We start from the raw sequence: 19,958 nt of genomic DNA on the forward strand, positions 1-19,958 counted from the left end.
GCTGGGGAGTGTGGGGGGGGGGGTTTGCAACAATCTATATGCTTTGGAGTTTTTGGTTCACTGTAACACCAGAATTTGTCCTAGATGTCAACACCATGTCGAAAATCTTTAAAGCTACCACACAAACCTTGCCCATTTGCCTGCTAAATGTGCATCTCTTTCATTATTTAAAATATTAAATAATGGTACACATGTGAGCCTGTCTTGCTCCCATGGAATATCTAAGGGATGTTTGTTTGTTTTCCTTTAGGATGAGACACATACAGTGACTTTGTGCAAATCTTTCTATTTGCTTATACAATTCTCCACAGCATTGTTACCAAGTCTCTCTACACACAGAGTGTAGCAGAAGTTGCACTGATCATTCTGAGTTTGAGATACATCCTTTTAAGGAGGAAGGTATAAGTCTTTGTTAAGGCATAAAAATTACAGAAATAGAAATAAACTCTGGTAGCAGTTAACCAAATGCATAGTGTGGGGGTATCAACAGTTAATCAAACTTTGTCTTTACAGCTGCTTTTTTTTTTTGTGGTTTTTTGTTGGTTGGTTTCTTTAAGAGTTAAGATATGTGATGCTTCAAGTAATGAAGAAATCATGGAAGAAAATCAGATTATTGTGGATAACTTACTTTTTGTAACTCTCTATGCAAACCTGTTAGTAGTTCAGTATTAAATATGTCCTGTTTTTCTAGATTTGCCAGTAAAGTCTGTGAATAATGGTAGTACATAAGTACATGTTTGCAGCACAGAGGTTTAAACAAGCAATGCTTCTTGTTGTCTCTATAGGAATCACTTTTCAAGGAATTTCTCCTGGACATTACACTTATTTTGTGGTTAGAGATATAAAAAGGAATTCTACAGTGCTTTACTGCAACTTCTTATCTGAACAGGTTCCTACTACTCTGGGGAGGGGACCTGACTGAGTTTATAATGAAGTCCATCAGCTGGGCACCAAAGGCTGCTTTGTTCTGGTCCCGCAATAGCTGACATTAACAATGTTCACTGCCATTGTGAATGGGGTTAAGGTGACCTTCTGTAAGTCTCCTAATCATGTAATTTTTTATTATTTTTCTATAGGAGTTCGTACTAGATCAGCTACAATTTTTGGGATTCTAGTTAAGGAAAAAATGTAGTTTTGATTTTATCTCTTTGGAGTGATTGTGACTGAAATCAAAAGCTGAAACTTACATTTCACCAAAGTGTGAAGGATCATGTTGAATTTTATTGGGATAAAAAAACTACAATTACTCAAGTAATTTCAAATACTCATTCTCAACTGCTCAAAGTCCTTCAAACAAAAGCTGGTGTAATTTTTTACCTAATCCAGTTTTTATTTTAAACCAGCTCACGTACTTTAAACTTCTCCTCCATTTCTACTTTAAGGTTAACGATATTTCCATCTTTCTGGAAATTATAGTCCTCCCTCAGTTGAACTAATAAGCAAGAGTTCTTAGTTCAACTTGTTTCCTAATCATCAGTCATGTAGGAGTATTTTTTTCTCAAGATCCTTAATTTTAAGCTTCATGCTCAATATGCTGAATCTGATAATGAATTATAACCAGGCAATTTAATGATCTTTATCAATTTTTTGTTGTTGGGGATTTAAAAACTAAAATAACCCCATCAGAATTCTTGCACTTAATGTCCCAGCTTGAAAACTTCCCATTTTTTATGGACTAATAGGGCTGTGTGTTTTCTTGTACTTTGTCAAACATCTCAGAGCAACACCACTACAACTTCAAGAGTCTTAAACCATGACAGTGCTGTCGTCTGCTTTGTATCAACATCATTTTATGGGGTTTTAGCACAGAGGACAGTTTCCTGGGAAAATGAATATGCAGTTTTAGGCTGGCTTGCCCTGTGAATGTCAAAGTCTAGTTTGAACTACATTATGGTTAATGGTGATGGTTTTCTATTACGTCTGACAGAAATTTGATCCCACTTCTGTGAATGATGTTCAGAATTTTACTGCACTCTGACATATTGCATAGCTCACTTGTTTGAGAATGTAGTTCTTGAATCCCTTGCCTATCCTGTTTCATTAAATAAAACAAGGAATTTCATTCCACTGGGATTAATTGGTAGCAACAGAGTTTCTACAGAACATTATGCACTTTTAAACAATGCAGTACTCGCTTTAGCACAGCTTCTGCCAAACTAACATGCTGCGTAATTCCATTTGTATAGCTCTCTTATGCTTGAAATGGAGGAAATATTATGCCATTTTTGCTTATTTCAGTAATTATTCAAGGATCTGAAAGAGTTCACTGGAAAAAACCTTCTGAAGGATTTGTTCTTCCTAGCAAATCACACTCTGCCAAGCTTGTTTTGTCGTGACTTTGGGTAAACAACCGAATGAGGATGTTGTATGAAGATGAAATTCTCCTCAAGCAATTCCTCACCAAATGGTATGGCTCAAGGAGACAGCTTGATCCCAAGCTGTACAGGAGGGCAGTGTCTTTTCAGTAAAACTAATAAAAATCGTTAATAGCTAGAGACTGTAGGGATGGTTCTGTTACAAAATCAGCCAGGCAAGCATGAGTCAGTGTTAAAAGTGATATTTCTACAGCAACGAGGATGGTCAGCACCTCCAACAGAGTAAAGCCATCCTGCTCACCGGGCACAGTGCCAAATGGCTCCCTGCTCAGTTATGGACTTGCTATCTGGTGTTAACCTCTTCATATGCAAAGATTAATCTGTGTGGTTTAGCCATTTGCCTCAAGTGTCTTTTCTGTTTTAAACGTGACATCCCCAGACCAATACCCAAAAAGTAATACCAGTCCTAAGTAAAGGCAGATTTACTGGGGATCTCTCTTAAGTTTCTGTCAGAGCATCATAATCTTTTAATTTGTTGCTGCAGACCATCTAGTTACTTCCATATTAAAAGTACTGGAAGAGATACTGTAGAACAACAAGTCTTGGGGAAGTTTTTGTTCAAATTTGTCTCTTCAACTTCTTTCAATAATCTACACAACACTCTTGGATTTAATGTGTTTCCTTTCTTTTCCTTTCCCTTCTAATTTTTTCGGTTTTGTCCAATGCTTATCCCATCTTCTTTCCTCTCAGTAAGAATAATCTAAATTGGTTTCTCCAGACTTGGGGTTCCACTTCCACTCAACTGGAAATCATGCAAAGCAGTTCTTTATCTTATGAGAAATGAGAATGCATTTCACATACCATGTACTCTCACTAAGAAAACATTGTGCTGCTGCACAATGGGAATGCCTGGGAATGCCCACTACACTCTTGTCAGTCTCTCATTTCTCTTGCCATACAATTAAGTATTAAAGGGAATTTTTTTTGCATAGATCTCAGATTAATTTGAAGATCACAGCTCTGAATATAATTTTGCTGATTTTTTTTTTTTTTTTTTTTTTTTTACCTGCTAGCTAATTTTTTCCATATTGTGAGGGAAGAGTTCCCAAGCAATTTTTCTTTTTTTGGGGGGGCCGAGGGAGGGGTGGAAATCTGCATCATGTGTTGTGCAGAGAATTATCTCAAGAAAAATGCACTCAAACTTCCTTGTAATTATGAGGTTCCACAAGTTTCTCTGTTCTTTGCAAGACACCAGCCTACTTCTCTGAGTGCTGTTGGCTTTCTCTGTAGGTTGGCATGAGGAAAGTACAGCCATCATCCTGCTTCATTCTTATTTTCTTTGTGACTGAAACTCATTTTTCTTTTACATGTATATTATCACAAGAATATGCTTTTGCCCTTCTTTCCAGTTCCAATCTGTCATAAGACAAACACTACTGAAGCTCAAATCTTTTATGGTACGTAAAAGGTTTTCTGTCTCAGCCATTCTGTCACTGCAATTTTTTTCAACTAAGGGACATCGACTGTTTCGTTGATAACTTTTGTTGACTGTCTTGCCTTTTACCATGAGTCTTGTAAGCACTGAGTGAAAGGTGTGAAATATAAAGTGAGGATAATTTTAGATGACACAAAGTGGAAATTAAACAAAAAACTAATCAGGCTACACTTAATCTCAGTTTGCCACTGGCTTTAAAAGAAAGTGATAACACTGCTACAAATTCAAGTTGAGCTCCCTCACCATGACTTTTTTTATTTAGATGTGTAGTCTCAGCATAAATTTCTTTCTATTTCTGGACATTACTGCTTCCCAAGACGGCTCCTGTTCATCCTAAGGTTCACTGCTGACAGGATTAAAAGTGCAGCATTTTTCACTTCTACCACCCTATGGTCACTTGGGGTTCATAAATCAGTTCTACAGGACAAGTCAAATAATTCAAGGTTTTGAGGATAATTTTTTTCTGAAATTTATATTATTAACTCTTGAGATAATAGTTCCTTACTCACAAGGAAAAGACCCGAAAGAAATGCAAAATATCTGTATATAGTCCCCATGTCATTTCCCTTATCAGTTCTGATCATTTCAGACAGATCAGTCATCAGGAGGCTCCTCTTCCCTCTGTGAGCCCACAGAAAATCCTGTCTCTTTCTGCAGTTGTGTCTGTCCCTTGCCTGGTTTTACAGCCTTCTGTTATGAAACATGCCTCACTCTTTCACTCCCTCGTTGGGTGCTGGAGACAAACACCTTCCCAACTATCTCAAAACTTGAGAGCCTTGAAATAAGAAGTCCTGAAGTCCTGATTTGGCAGGTGTCCCCTTTGTTCTGTTTCCAAGGAAATACCACCATTTTCTAAAGTTGAAGTAGGCTGTGTAGTTTTCCCTAATCCCTACTATTCCATTATTCATATATATCCTTCTGACAAGTGCCAAAATTTTGGTGACCTTTCTGTTTGCCTGGTTCCCAATGCTGAAAGTGAGGTGACAACCAAGGGTTTGCCTGATTGCATTAATAAATAATGTATTCAGTAATCTAACAATTTAATATCCTCAACCATAACTAATAAGGTGCACACAGGTGATTCTTTTTAGCTGACAACCCCTGTATGCTAACTTTTCAGTCATTTTTTAAATAGTATTTTGTTATCATGAGAAAAATAAAAAATGTGTAATTTGATTTTATTACATGTTTAACCTGATTTTACAGTGAGTTATCTTAGAAGAGACAATCAGCAGTTCTAAGTCCCTGCAGAAGTAAATGAGAAAAGATATTAAAATCATGTCTACAGTCTTTAATGGGTAGATACAAATGTGCTAATCAGTCTAGCTCCAAATCCATCAAAGCAAAGGCACATCAAGTAGCAGAGGTTCACAAGGTCTAGATAAAAGAGCCCTTTCAAATATTCTGTTAGTCTATGTGTATGAATTTACATTCTTAAATAGGCTTAAATATGCACAAGGAAAATGGATTCAGCTCTGGGCTATTATCATGAAATATTGTGCCACATCTATTAATAGAAAGTAATTTCAGTATCTCACTATCTAAAGTCAGTACCTGAATAACTCAACTTTAGCACAACACTTTAAACAGTGTTAGCAGCATAATTTAGTGCGTGTGGAGGGACATTTTTGTGCTTTTGCAACATGTAGGTGAATATTGGACTTCGAAAAGAGAAGATAAAGCATCCTTTATTTCCATATGCTCATCCAGGAAAGCGTGTTTGGAAAATCTTTGTTAGAACTTCATGCAATAGATTATTTATGATCTTGATTATATGTGAATATTCAGGTAACACTTTAAAAATATATAAAAGAGATCCCTCTGCCATACTCACCTTACCTTTTCAAATTCACTTTATTCTGGGATGTCACAAAGAGGCTAGCTGACCTGATTCAGTCAGAACTCCTTCTAAGACTAGACCTGCGGTATCCTGGCAATCCTACAAATGCATCTGCATTGCAGTAATGTAAGAAACATTCTTTCCATCTAAGTGCTACTTTTTAAAAATGAGGTCATATATACCTGAGATACATGTTCTAGAAAACCTGAGAATGAAAAATCATTCATTTATCAAAAGTACCTTTAAAGAACTTTGATGTAATAAGGGACTAATAGCTTATTTTTGCTGTCACCAAGAGTGCCTTCGGTTTTGTCGCATTCAATGCCTTTTCATTTTGTAGTCAGATGCCAAATGGGATGTCTTTTCTGCCCCTCAGAATAGCATTCTCCTACTCTGAATAGAACAGCTCCCAAAGAGTTCACATCTACAGAATTATTAGCACATGCCTATTTCAACAGTGTCTGTAACAATACAGCTACTTTGGGTACTGAGTCGTGAGGGCAGCTTCCCTTCAATTTCAGGTTTTGGTGAAAATTCATGAGAGGATTCTCAGGCAAGTATTTTCATTCATAGATAAGGAATGCGAAAAGCAAATTAAAGTCAGTCAGCCTCTGTTCATTATCTCAAAATCTCATGAAAGTCAGAAGGAGTATCATAAAGTTATAGTATGGTTTGACTTGGAGAGGACATTAAGGATCAACCCCTTCCACTGAGACACTGAAGGAAAGAAAAAATCGTGTTCTGCAGTTAAAGACCAACTTTAGAAAAATCACTTCTGTTTTTTTATACCATTTTAAAATATTTTGCTATTGTATTTCTTCTGACAATACTAAGAAGCAGTCTGTAGTGCTTAATGTTTGAATGTGGCTATTGCCAACTGGCTACTGCTCCTGCATTCCTTTTTATAATGTTATTTGCATATGCATACCATTCCTCTCTGTTAACTGTTCCATTATATATTGTCATCCTGTATAAGCAATCCAAAGAGGGCACTGTTAAGTGGTAACAACCAAAAAAATCAACTGCGCAAAACTCCATGTCCCCTCCAGCCTTATGTCTTGTATAAGGTAGTGGTTTTTCACTAATTTTCCTTTGAAATACTGGTATAATACTACAGATCAAAAGAAAACCTAAAAGGAAAGACTTGAAAAAAAAAAGAGAGCAGAGTTCTGAAGCTGATGGGAGCTGCTCTCTGCTGTGACTTTTTTTCATACAAAGCCTTGGTACAAAATAAGTTATCAGTGCTATTCAAAAAAAAAAATCTAGTGATGGTATGTAATGTAGTTTTCTGACAGAAAAGCCTTTCACAAAAGCAACATAAAACCTGGGAGTTTCATACTGGAAATGGCAACTACTAGTTTGTTCAGTACTAAATTTGTAGTTGATTTTCTTTTAAAACTCCAGGCTAAAGTTGCTTTTAGGAACTTCCAGATATTTTATTTGCTTCTTTACTTTTTTTACTCTCATCTTCATCTTAAAATCCCATTATAATTTAACATGCAGCTTATATCCACTTATAAATTGACTATTCATCTCGTATAACTCTGGGGATATGTCCCAGAGGAGGGGAGAACACAGGCTGTGAAGCTTTTCTGGGACAATTCAGAGCCCAAGATCTTGCAGACTTTGGGATAGCTCTGGCAGCTTTGTTTTCTGTGTGGTAATACAAACCCCTCCACAGAAAAAAGGGAAACAAGGGGAAAAAAAATATAAGAAAGGCAGGCACATAAAAGCAAGACAGCATGGGAAAAGGGGAAACAGAGGAGAATATGTAGGCACTGGTAAAAATCTGGGGGAGGGCTACAGGAAGAAGAAAAAGGGATTAAAATGTAAGGGAGTGGAATCAGGAAAAAAGGAGATGGGAAGGAAAAACAGGTTTCAAGTTTCAATGGTAAAGTGTACCACTGCTATAAATACTCTGAGAACTATAAGAGAAGTAAGAAAAACAGTCTGTGATCTGGTGTTTGGGAGTCAGAGCAGAATAAAGGGAAAATTAATCGCTCATGAGAAACGAATACTTTATTCAAAGCATAGAATTATAATAAATAGCCACATTGCTCACTAGATACCTTGTGCATGCAAGGCAGGCACAAGTCTTTATCTATAAACCATTTTGTTAACCTATTATTAACTTCTGGCTGTTGGGCTCTGAGAGGTAATATTAAGAAGGGAATAGGAGACAAGTCTTATGTACCGTGTCAGTGCCAATGGTCTGTTCAAAGCTTAGCTGCTGACATTATAAAGTGCAAGCTGGCCAAATGGCAGCCATGCCTACTCTTTTTGCTTACTCCCTCCCTTCTCATCGTGCTTTTTAAGGTTAGCAATTGCACAGCAAACAGACACAGCAGAAGGATTTATTTACAGAGACCACAATTTCATACCTCCTCATTAGTTTCCATTCCTTCTGAGAATACAAAGTAGGTGTTACAGAAGGTCAATATCTTCTGAGAATAGTTCAGTAATATTCTGGCCCCTCTGCTAAGTGTCCTGTACCCCTAGACACCCCAAAAAACAGCAAGACAATTTGTTAGAGAGTGTTTTTATATTTCACCTTGAAAACTAGGATGAATTTTGGAGTATTTGTTTTTACATGCATAAATCCTCCATTTAACATTCCATATTTGGGGGGCAGGAGTGTCAAAAAGTATAGATTCTAAATACATTTATTCTTACTGTACTGGTGTGATACCATATTTCAAAACATTGTGTTAACATGCAGCTGCTGAGCTACACAGTTTTTAAGGCTAAGCTTTCCCATATTTCAATGGGGTCAAGAGAAAAGGAAGAGAAAATTAAATAGTTATCTTCAAAGCCCACCTTGCATAGAGCCAATATGTGACCTGAAGCCTGCTTTGGGGGAGTTGATGAGTAAAAAGGATGAGAGTTGCTTATATTATTTATTATAGTAAAGTTTAATGAATTGCATAATTAAATATATGCTAATAAAGAATATTATATTAGCATTGGGTAAGCAGACAGATGGTGCAATAAATGCATTTTCATAACATTGTTTTATGACCTCAAACTATACTATTATGCACAGCCCTGCATATTGGAGTATCTGTCTGGCTTGAAACATGTGAACAGTTCTATATTATTTGAAGAACTCAGGACATAAGGAACCAAGTAAACATTAGAATATGCATTATGTAAAAATATTTTCAGATAAATGTTTGTTGCAACTCTTCATCTTTGTTAGCAGAGACATGCTGTTAAGTGCAGTCAGTCAGGCTAGATTCAGAGTCTGAAAGAAATTGAGTACTGGGAGAGAAAAATGTTATAACTTTTATGTCCTAACCATAATGTAGCAATCTGTGAGGCTATAATTTAATTCTAAAAAATATGATTATACATTTTCCCTGGAGTCAGATGAGTTCATTCAGATGAATCTTTCGTTCCAAGAATGCCTTGAAAGTGCTTGAATATTTCTAGCTGAGGTTCTTGCTATTCTGTTCTCTGTTATACCAAAATAAAGCATAAAGCACAACTATCTGCATATACCAGAAGTCTTCATCACCTACAACCACTATCTGTATTTTATTAAAAAATGAAAGAGCTGTAATTGCTAAATGACATTCAAATTATTATCAGCACACCTTGCAGAGACCATTAGGATGAATATCCCACTAAGATTTCTTTGTTCACAGACTCATACAGACACCTGACCATCATTATAATAAATTACCACAACTGAGAGTCTTTGGTCATTTTAATGCACAAGCCTTTTTTAAATGGATTTTTTGCCTCTTTCAGTTGCTGGACTATGAACTGCATCATCCCAGCTTTAGAGCACTTTCTGTCTTTTTTCTCTGGCTCTATGAACAAAGGAGAAGGGGAAGATATCAGGTTTGAAAATTTAAAGCTTTGCAAGGCTTATTGTATACAGAGAAGCATCCTTGCCTGAAAGATACTTTCTACATGGCTGGTGTGGTAGACAGAGGCGTCACTGAAATCAGAGTCCTGTTCAGCTAAGGACTCACAAGATGTCACTCCACTTGTGCAGGTGACAAGGAAACAAAAAACAAATCTGTTATCACAGGAAATACTATGGAAAGAGAAAGATGGAGCAAGCTGCAAAAAAATAGGAAAAGGTGTCTGTGTAAGCTAATCTTATTAGCTATGCTTATAGTGATTGAGAATGGGATTTCATTTTCTAAGGGGAAGTTTGAGGTAATTAAGAGGTGTTAATATGCTCTGAAAATGATGGTGTGTCCCAGAAAGAAAAAAGAGAAGACTTATGTGCAACATCAAATGAGGTTCCAGAGTGCAAGGACCTTTTGGCAGGTAGCTAGAAATTCAGAGGAGAATGGAAAGGACAAGGTTTCTATCTTCTCTGATTTCAGTCCCTTGACTTAGTTGGAAAAATTTCAGAGGTTTTAAATGGAATTTCTTGGATGAGCAAGAGAAAGGAGCGTTATTGCTCCTGGCAAAACTTCATGTTAATTATAAGATAAACTTCGGGGACTGAAAATCAATGAATGGTTTAATGGAAAAGTTATAATGGGAAGGAAAAAAAACACCCATTCAAGAAGAGCTTTGCACGTCTGACTTGCCAAATTGTTGAACTGTATTTTTGTTCCCTTTGTTTTTAATGACATATTAACACATTCTGTAGCACTGGGGATCAGTATATTTTTTATACACTACTTCCATGAAGTGATTTAAGGGAGTATCTGAAACTTAAATTCCTGTGTAAATCAGAGACTTTCACCTCCTTTGCCTTCATGTATGTGAAATTGTAAGTGAAATCTGGCAAGCCAAGGACATGGCTAACATAGAGATGGGTAGTTCACATATTCAAACCAGAATTCTTTCTGTGCATCAGTTATCATAACAAGCTTTGATCATATACTTTCTGTATGCATAGTGGCCCATGCCTGAGTCAGAATATAGGGAATCAGTCTTTTCTTCTTTCCCTCTGAAGACATATTTAGGTACTGAGTTACGAGCCCTTTCTACCTACCAATGTTTCGTACACTACTAAGCTAAGTTGATTGCAAACAAAATTAGTCAGTCTACATGCATAGAACATACATATTCTTGCCTTAAAAATAACTAATTTGGGATAATTCTAACCATTCTTTTAATAGGCCAAAATGCTGTCTTCTGGAAGGGATAGTCAGCACTGCTATTCACCAGTAAACTGAAGGAAACAGCAACACCTCAACTAAATAAATAATAGATGTGGATTTGATAGCTACCTCTGGGGCTATCACAAACATCTGTTTGTGCTATTGTGTAGGTGTGTGTGAAAAATTATTCCTCTGGAAAATGTATGCTTTTATTCTAAATATTTACACGTAAACTGTGTTACATTATTAGGCGCCTCATATAGCCAGAAGGATTTAAGTTCTACACTCCGTAAATTTGGGTAGCAAAACATAAATTTTGAACAGGATTCTCACACAGAGCTTGAATTTCTATTTCCCTAAGCAGTTGGTAGAAAAACAGTTGGTGTGGCTATCAGCCATAAGCACAAGGCTTTGAGGCTGGTATTTTTGTTCACTGATCCCAGTGGCTGTCCTGCAAAATGCATGTTAGCTCCTGTTCTCCTTCTGTGCAGATCATGAAAGGTTTTAGGGAGGAGAGTGGGAGATTGATCTTCTTAACTTCATCAGAAATAACTGCTACTTTCCACCATGAGAGCAACAAGCACAGTTTTACTAAGGACCCACGTGAGTTCTCCCCATTTTCAACCTATTGTGGCTGAGTAATGTTACAGGAACAGACTGCTTGAGGAAGTACTTGCATTACTCCCTAAAACGTTAGGTGATACCAGAAGCTGTCTACTAGAGGTGAAATAAAACACTTTTCAAAGCAACGGGCCTTATTTGCATATCAGTCAAAGGAAAGTTAATCAAAATTAACATAACTACTGTAGATCTAACAATATTCAGACAAAGTGTGCAATTATCAGATGTTCAATATTCCTGGTTCATGATCTTTCATTTTAATTACCTCTATTACTGGAAGTTATTCTGTTTAAAGTACATTCTGATGTCAGACACTGTACATTAAACAGTTATTAAAGATCTAAAGCTGCGAGATAGCCACTAAGTGGTATGAACTGTCAGGGCCTTGAAGCAGTATTTGTCCAGAAAGGACAAGGGAAATCTTATTGCAAGGAACGCCAGGACCACACTGAAGGAAATACTGATCAGAAAATGGTTTCCTTCAGACGTTTTCCTGTAAGAGTTGCAAATACAATTATTCTTTTCTAATGGCTTTCCATGTTCATGTACAAAAAATTTGTGCAGGAAGTGGTTTAAAAAGCCTTTGCATTTTAATGGCCCTTTAACTTTGAATTGAAGACTGCATGGATCTGGGATTTTTACCCTCGGTTTCATGTTTCCTCCATGGTCTGAGATAATTTCTTCACTTGCATGTCAAGTTGGTGCTATTTAACTTTCACTTTTAACTAAGCACAAGAAAACTGTCTTTATTTTAAATCTCAGTAATAGTAAAAATATGTAAACAACACTTAATGGAGGTGGGTTTTTTTCTAGGTGTTAACCTCACTGCCCAGACTAAGGAAATGCTAAGTTTGGCTAATGACATGCACCACTACTCAAACTTATAATACAAATAAGAGATAGAGTTTTTAATACCCATTCCACCTTATCGCAAGTATTGAAAATTTTAAGAATGAAAAAGGAATAGGATTATTAGTGAATTTCAAGTAAAGCCAAAGAAAAAAACATTTTGTATTCATTTGGATGATAAATTGCAGTAAATTATATTTTCCTCAGATTATTTGTCAATTGGTGTAAGAGAGATATTTATATCAGCTATCTTGTGAAAATTAAATTGCTTACATTTTAAAAGTGATTAGTATTCAGCATGGATGATGAATCTTTTTACTGTTAGTAATTCAGTAAAGTTTTTCATAAACCATATTGTCAGCAGTTTTGTTGTAATAACAGGCTGAGACACATGGTATTCTGCATTTATGAAACAACTAAATATTTTGTCATTCCCTATTAAAAACAGCATGAGTACAGGAAGATTTTCAGCAGACAAATGCTGAAATCCTTTAAATGCTGAAATCTTAAAATGCTTTCTTTTTTTCCCCTCTCACTTTCATTAGGGTGAACAGAGTAGTCATGGGGTACAATTGAAGCTACTACCACTAAACCCAGCAGCTGGATCACAGTAAAGGATTTGAATCAAAGACATCAAGATTGAGTCATGGTGAGTTGATTTTGATCACTAAGAAAATCTATAGGATTTGCAAAGGTAAGAAAAGAAGATTCTGTGGAAAAGCCAGATATAAGTAAAAATAAAAGGAAAAAAAAGAATAAGAGCACCATATCTTTCTTGAGATGGTAATAAAATTAGAGTGGTGTGGGCACTATTTTCAGTTAGTCTTGTACATCATGGCAACACACTTGCTATCTTACTGTTGAAATAATGCAGTAAAAATCAATGTTCCCTGAGTTCACAAAACTGATATCTGAAATTCCTATACCAAGGAGTCTTTTTTTGCTTCCTTAGGATAATTTACATTATGTCACATTTTAAAAGAATATTAAACAAAAGGAAATTTCATTAACTGCTTTTAATATTGGAATTGGTATATTCTAGAAAGGAAGCAAAACAAAATCAAAGTATCTCACACCTCTGCCAGAACTAAAATATATTTAACTATTTAAATCTTGGTCTATTAAATCTGGAAGAATGATCAACAAACACTGATGGTCCATCTCCACCAGTGCTGACTGTCCAGCATACTGAAAAGACAGATGACAGAGTGACTTTTCTTGATGGTTTTTCTTCAGTCTTAGAATGAATTGGCTGATGAAAATGTCCATGCAGGAGAGTGCTGTGCTGTTTAAAGAAGAGTCCAAAACAAATCTATTTTCCAGTTCTACAGTTTTTTATTGTTACCTGTCTGTGTGCTAGCCAGAATTTCATGCTGCCAAGTCTGATTGTAGGATCAAAGTCATAATTGTATAACTTTCCCCCTCAGGAAAAGTATTGCACAAGATGTGATCTTCATTCATCGATCCCTTGTACTGAAATTGTGTGTTCTACAAAAGAAAGAAAAATTTTTAAAATAAATCAGGTCTCCAGGGAACTCACTGAAACTGTTTAACTGTTTAACTCAAAAATTTCTTCAGCTAAGTCAGAGCAGCTCATGATATTTTTCACCTGCAGATCCCAATATAATTTCAAGAAAAAAATAATTTCTATGTTGGGTCCTTAGGGAAGCAATTGCCACCAGTGAGAGTCACTCCTTTTTTTTTGCCTACTATTTCCTACTCTTAATTTCTACAGAGGGACCCAACAAGAAACTGAACAACAGACTAGCCTGAAACACCTGCACCTGCCTTGAATGGGTCTTGGCAGAGACTGTGCAGTTACTGTGTGAAAAGTACAGTGTGGTGACATGTGTCACAACTGCAGAGGCCACCCCATGGGGACATTGCCAGGGAGGCTCTGCTGCTTCTCTCCCCAGATAGCCAATGGGCAGCTTTCCCTTTCTCTTTTTGTTTTGCCTTGTGGGTTTGCTGTGCACCCCTCATGCCCCCAGCAAAAAGAAAGGAAGTTTCACCATTAGTCTGTGTGTGTAATCAGCCATGAACATTCCAATAAGTCTGTGTACATAAACCTGTGCAAGAAATAAATAAGAACATAATGTGATCACTCTTTAAAAATTTATCTTGACATTCCCTAGGACTAGTGTAACTACAACAGCTTAATGAATGCACTGGCAAGTGGTATCTTGATGTTGATATACTCTGAGGATAGCATTTTTCCTCCATGAGTTATATTGCATATCTGCTATTTTATCCAACATGTTTTATTTGTAATGTAGCTACCATGGCTAACAGCTAGGAATGCAATGGAAAAAGTGGGAAAATGGAAGAAGTATAATTGCATACAATGCCATATATCATGTATAGCTGTGGATAGCAGGGTAAACAAGCATGTGCTTCTCTCACTCTTAACTGCTACTGAGTCTAAAGAAGAATCAGATATTTGAAATACAAGCAATTCTGGGGAACAACATTAAATAAAAATTCCATGCTGCTGTTATCAAAGTGTAGTACTTAAGTGAACTGTATAAACTTGAATATTCTTTATCATGCTTTTTTTTAAAATGTACTTACTTCAGACTTCTCACTGTGGAGATGAAAACACACAAGTGCAATTAGAAAATGATTCAGTTGGAAGCAGGTGAAGTTATATGCCCCCAGAAACCAATCAGTGTTTAAAAGAAAATATAAACTAATGCATTGTTACTCTTATATTCTTTTATTACTTGCTGTTAAAATAATCATGTGCATCCAAATATTTTAAAACCTAAACGTGAATAAGTTATACTACTCAACATATACTTAGAAAATAACTCCAATGTTAACTCAGTTGATCTTTTTTTAAGCAATATACTTGATTAAAGGTAGCTCTGGGCTACCTGTGTATAATTTCCAACACAAGGAGACTGAAATACTTTCTAAACTGCAGTTCTTTCTTCGGGAGAATACATGTGGCATGTAATAAAAGAGGCCATAAGTGGAGAGACACAAAAAAGAAGAAACATCACAGGAATGCTGAAATGGTTGTTTTCATCAAACAGATTAATTTGAGCCAAACTGAAAGCAGTCTGGCAGACTTAAAATATGATCTTATCAAGAATATTTGGTGACTGTGAGTAAAAATGTAAACATCAGTCTTCAGCAGTCTCCAGCATTTTATAATGGCAGTTCAGAACTTCTGGGAGTACATATACAGAAGCTAACTGCAAGTATCCTATCACAGCTCCCTATAGTCAGTACTGCTTTCCAATAGAATGAAGAAATTTAGAATAATCCTCGTAAATTTTACTGGAAACACAGGAACATTAAGTTCTTACTACAGACATCTGGATTAGGTGCCTAAAGCTCGAATATATGAATTAGCTTTTTCTATTTCATTAATTTGCTTTGCTTGGCTTTTTTTTGTTTGGTTGATTTTTTGGAGGGGGGGGTGGTTTTGAGGGGATTTTTTTGGGTTTTTGTGGGGTTTTTGTGGGGTTTTTGTGGGGTTTTTGTGGGGTTTTTGTGGGGTTTTTTGGGGTTTTTGGTTTGTTTTTTTTTTTTTTGGTTGGTTGGGTAGGGGTTTTTTGAGAGAGAAGGAGCTGGTGATACAAGGCAGTACAAAGAAATAGTCTTCTCATAGTTTCTATACATGAGTAATCAGGGACACTAGGAAGCCTGATACCCACATTTTTTAGCTCAGCTATATTTGTTGTCTAATCAAATTGCCTGGATGAAACATCTAAATTGATCCAACCTCTTAACTCTCAAGAAAAAAAAAATTGATTTAGAGGCCAGTAAGGATTATGTGACTCGGTTTCACCTGTTGTCTCTGCACTAGTGAAAGGAGCCGCTCTAGGTATTGTTCTCTGAATCATTACAGAGCAACTGAGCATCCCTTGGTGGCCTTAGTCAAGAAGCTATGGGAGGCTCACATATGAGCTTCATAGGCATTGCTGTTCAACAGAGTTTTTGTGACAAAGCCTGAAATCTCTTTATAAGTGTCATGTGAGAGCAGCCCAGGTTTTTATGACTGTTGTTTGGGGAATTTACCAACTGAATAGAGAGCAAGGATGCTGACATTAAATATATGAAGCAATGCTGAAAGTAGGGATTTCTACTTCAACTCCATGTATAAACTGGCATTTCTTTATCAGGGCAATGGCTAATGGCTGCCCCATCATCTCACAAATTAGGAGTAGTTGCTCACCATCTGTGGCCCACAACATAAACCCCATTAGGAAACCACATGAGGATTAGCAGCCTCAGAATCATGCCCAGATCTGCTGCACTGCTGCACTTGTATTTACACCCCTGCTGTGAGGGGAAGGCCTGGGTCTGTTTGAGGTGGCACACATCAGCTTACTCCACACCCCTTCTAACAGGACAAACAAATGCATTTGGGAGCAGCTTCGTGCAGATGCCATGGAAAGTCCACGTACTCTTGTGAAAACCACTGGACAGCACACAGCAGCAGGAGCCTGAGGAAACAGCGTGTGAGTAGTGGCAAAGGTTTTCCCTGTACCTGTGGCATGCTGCATCTTCTTCAGTGTCCTTGTTCTAATCATAAGTGAGTCTCAGGGTGGCAAAGGAAATGGGATATGCTGCACATAATCACTGGCCACACCACATGGGGAGATTTTGAGTGATCAGCTCCTATGTCACGTGCAATTTTGCCAATCTTGAAATATGGTAAAGTACATTGTACTAACACATTTTGGAGCTTTCAAAGTACCTGCTGATTGTATTTTTTTGTGCCCCTACAGAGAGGGAACTGCCAATCTGCATGGGGCATATTGTACCCGGTTAATTTTATAGGCCACGTGGAAGAGGGGCTTATGTCCTTGCTGAATAAAATTTCAATTTAAATGTAACTCTCTGCTTGTTGTCTAGAAATGTAGAGTCACATTTAATTGGCTTGCATTGATCATTTGAAACTGCTTATTAGAGTAACGCAGTGTTTTGACAAAACTGTAGCCTTCAAATAAATGGAAAGAGAGGTTGCTACTAGCAATTGTATTCAAATTTTCCATTTACCAATATATGGATTTATGAAAAGCACGTCTAAAACTCCAACATTTCCTTGATTTTTTTAACTATACACAAAAGTGGAGTTTCAACAAAATTAAAATGTGGAGGTTGACAGAAAAACATTAATGTTTCTTCTATATGTAGTTCTTGATCTGTGTCCCAAGGAAATACTAATGGTTTTAAACAGGGATAAGAGTAGTGCACCACAACTAGAATGGAAGTCTGCAATATCCCTTGTAGGTAGTTAAGCATTTATAAAGGTATTTGTACAGCACCAAATACAAGTAAATTAGTTCTTCTGTTTGCATAAAGGTTTTTCAAACCTGCTGACAATTGTTAGTGCAGCATTCAAGTAAAAATTGCCTTGCCAACTTATGAAGGAATTTAATATTTTGCAAAGAGCACCTGTGAAAGTGGGGAGAAAAAAAAACCCCAAACATAAAGCTAATGAAATAAGTACTGCTTGACTTGGACTTCCTTTGGCTTCATTCTCAAAACTTTGAATGAAGAGGAAAAACAAAACCTGACTGATCTGACCATTGCCACTGGTTCATCGTAGGAAAAGCTGCAATACACCTCAGCTTTGCTGAAACAAACAGGGTTTGTTGACTGTTTCCAAGGGAAGGAACCACTCCCATGAAATCACAAGCTTTGCCTCTGCTAGTGCTCAGTAACCCCTTCATCGTGCTGTCATAGCACAACCTTTATATTTAAGTCTTTGAGGTATATACAAGGGAAAAAAGACTTCTTGCTGCCTCAGTGGTCGGGTTAATAGGCATTATCAGAGCTCTTATTATGGCAAATTCTGCTTCTAAGCAAACTTTCAATAGCTCTATTGTGACTTGATTAAACTTGTTTGTTCTATTTTTACACCAGCCTTGCCTGCTGGTTCTAAATATATTACACATTCACACCTGAAGATGCCCCTATCTTTTCTTCATCTCTTGTTCACACTTTTAATTGACAACTTTTGAACTATTGAGTAGCAATACCCACTAAGTTGCTATGTGGGCTGTGCTAAACTTTAGCTTGCAGTTTCATGTACTGAGTGGGACTTTTGATGAAAAGGACTTTAAAATTTCACACTGAAAAAATATTATGGTTTTGGGGGAGTATTATGATGTTTTCAATCTTTAAAATAAAGGAGCAGAGTTTTCCCAAACTCTCAGTGTCATCTACACAGCATCTGTGGATGAACACGATTCTACATTACAGTGTTTGTCATGCCACAAACTGTGTATGTTTACATGACAAATGACATTTCTGGCTTTTATAAACTCATTATAATCCAAATAAAGTATGCATGTCTTAGCTGTAAGGTACTCAAATTATGATCAGGCAATAAGTAATAAATACATATTCTCTGTTCTGAAATGTAACCTAGGGCTTCTGTGTGCCATCATGGTTCCAAATGGAAAGTGTACTTATGTCATTTGTGGCCATGTGGATAAATGAGAAGCATTTTACAAGTTTTAAGTCTGAAAGCAATAGCTGTAGGGAAGAGGGAATATAGCACACATATTTCTGCAGAAGTTTTCCCCAAATGAGCCCAAACTATATATGTGTAAAGCATAGTTTATATAGTGTTTCCTGTGGTCATTTATTCTACTGACTAACTACCCCCACTATTAGGAAGTCATGCATTATTTCTTGTTTGTGCTTATCTGGCTTTCAGCTCTTCGCTGCTGTTTCATACTACATCTTTCTCTGCTATATTAAATATCCCATTAGAACTCAGCAGAAGTAACTGCAGGAAAGTGCTTATGAACTATAATCAAGTTACCTTTTGAACTCTATTTTGAGAAAGTAGAGCAAGTAACTCACTAAAGATTTTATATTATATTTTAGCATGTTCTCAGCATTTTTTCCTGGTTTTTAACTTCCCTTTTCACTAATTTAAATTTATAGAAACTGTTAGGAAAGTAGGTCAAGTGTTCATGAACCTGACTGTGTGCAAAGACAATCATTAAACTCTGTAATTGGCTTAGCCGGATATCTGTTCAAGGCACCCTGGGGCCAAAGCAGTAGAAAGATGTTAAACTTGTTTACATGTACCCCAAAATGTTCTTTACCTACTTGCCTCTATTTGTTGCTCTTATGTTGGCCAGATGGTCACCTTGAACTTTTGAGTGAAAACATCCAGATAAAGAGTATTAAAAACTCTTAAATGCAATTCCAGGAAAGAGCCTTCACAAGATATGTAAAGGTAAGCACAGGCCCAATTCTATCCTTTCTTTTAAGTTATGTGTCCAACAATTTGTTGTTCCTCTTGATGTCCCTTTCTAGCTGCATCTTGGTTTTGTCCTTTGGTTATTTGATTTTGGCCAGCATGCCTGATCTATACCTTTATAGGTATAGATCACCTTCAATGATCTGGTTTAATTCGAATTTGCAGTATGGTTCTTTCCTGCACTAGGAATTAAAAACTACTGGTTAAACCTATCTGTTTTCTTCATTACTCTGCCTTTCTTCCCCCCAGAATAGTTCTGTTTACACTTTTATTCTAAATACTGCACCGCTAAGGAGCTGCCAGATTTCCTCAGGGTTTTTTTAGATCAGTATCCCAGAAGACTTCACCTATGAAACCTCTGATTTATGAAGTCTGCTTTTTGAAGCCTGCTATTTTTGGTTTTTTTATACTGCACCAGCTTTTTGAGCCAAAGCTTTCCTGCAGCTGTATTTTGTCCAAACATGTCAAAAGTTTCAGACCGTTTTGGGGTTTGTTAAACCACATGCTATAAAGAAGAAATAAAAATCAT

General features: G+C 36.7%; 1 protein-coding gene across 1 annotated transcript in view; it reads left to right on the plus strand.

Annotated features, from left to right (window-relative positions):
* The first annotated feature begins 12,741 nt into the window (after nt 1-12,741).
* Nucleotides 12,742-19,958, plus strand: part of RXFP1 (relaxin/insulin like family peptide receptor 1) — a 65,123-nt gene continuing 57,906 nt past the window's right edge. Inside the window, exon 1 of the mRNA XM_017745143.1 lies at nt 12,742-12,841. The gene's annotated coding sequence lies outside the window, so the exon portion shown is untranslated. The remainder of the gene's footprint in view (nt 12,842-19,958) is intronic.

This window comes from Corvus brachyrhynchos, unplaced genomic scaffold, assembly GCF_000691975.1.
Source record: "Corvus brachyrhynchos isolate BGI_N302 unplaced genomic scaffold, ASM69197v1 scaffold249, whole genome shotgun sequence".
NCBI classification, from domain to species: domain Eukaryota; kingdom Metazoa; phylum Chordata; class Aves; order Passeriformes; family Corvidae; genus Corvus; species Corvus brachyrhynchos.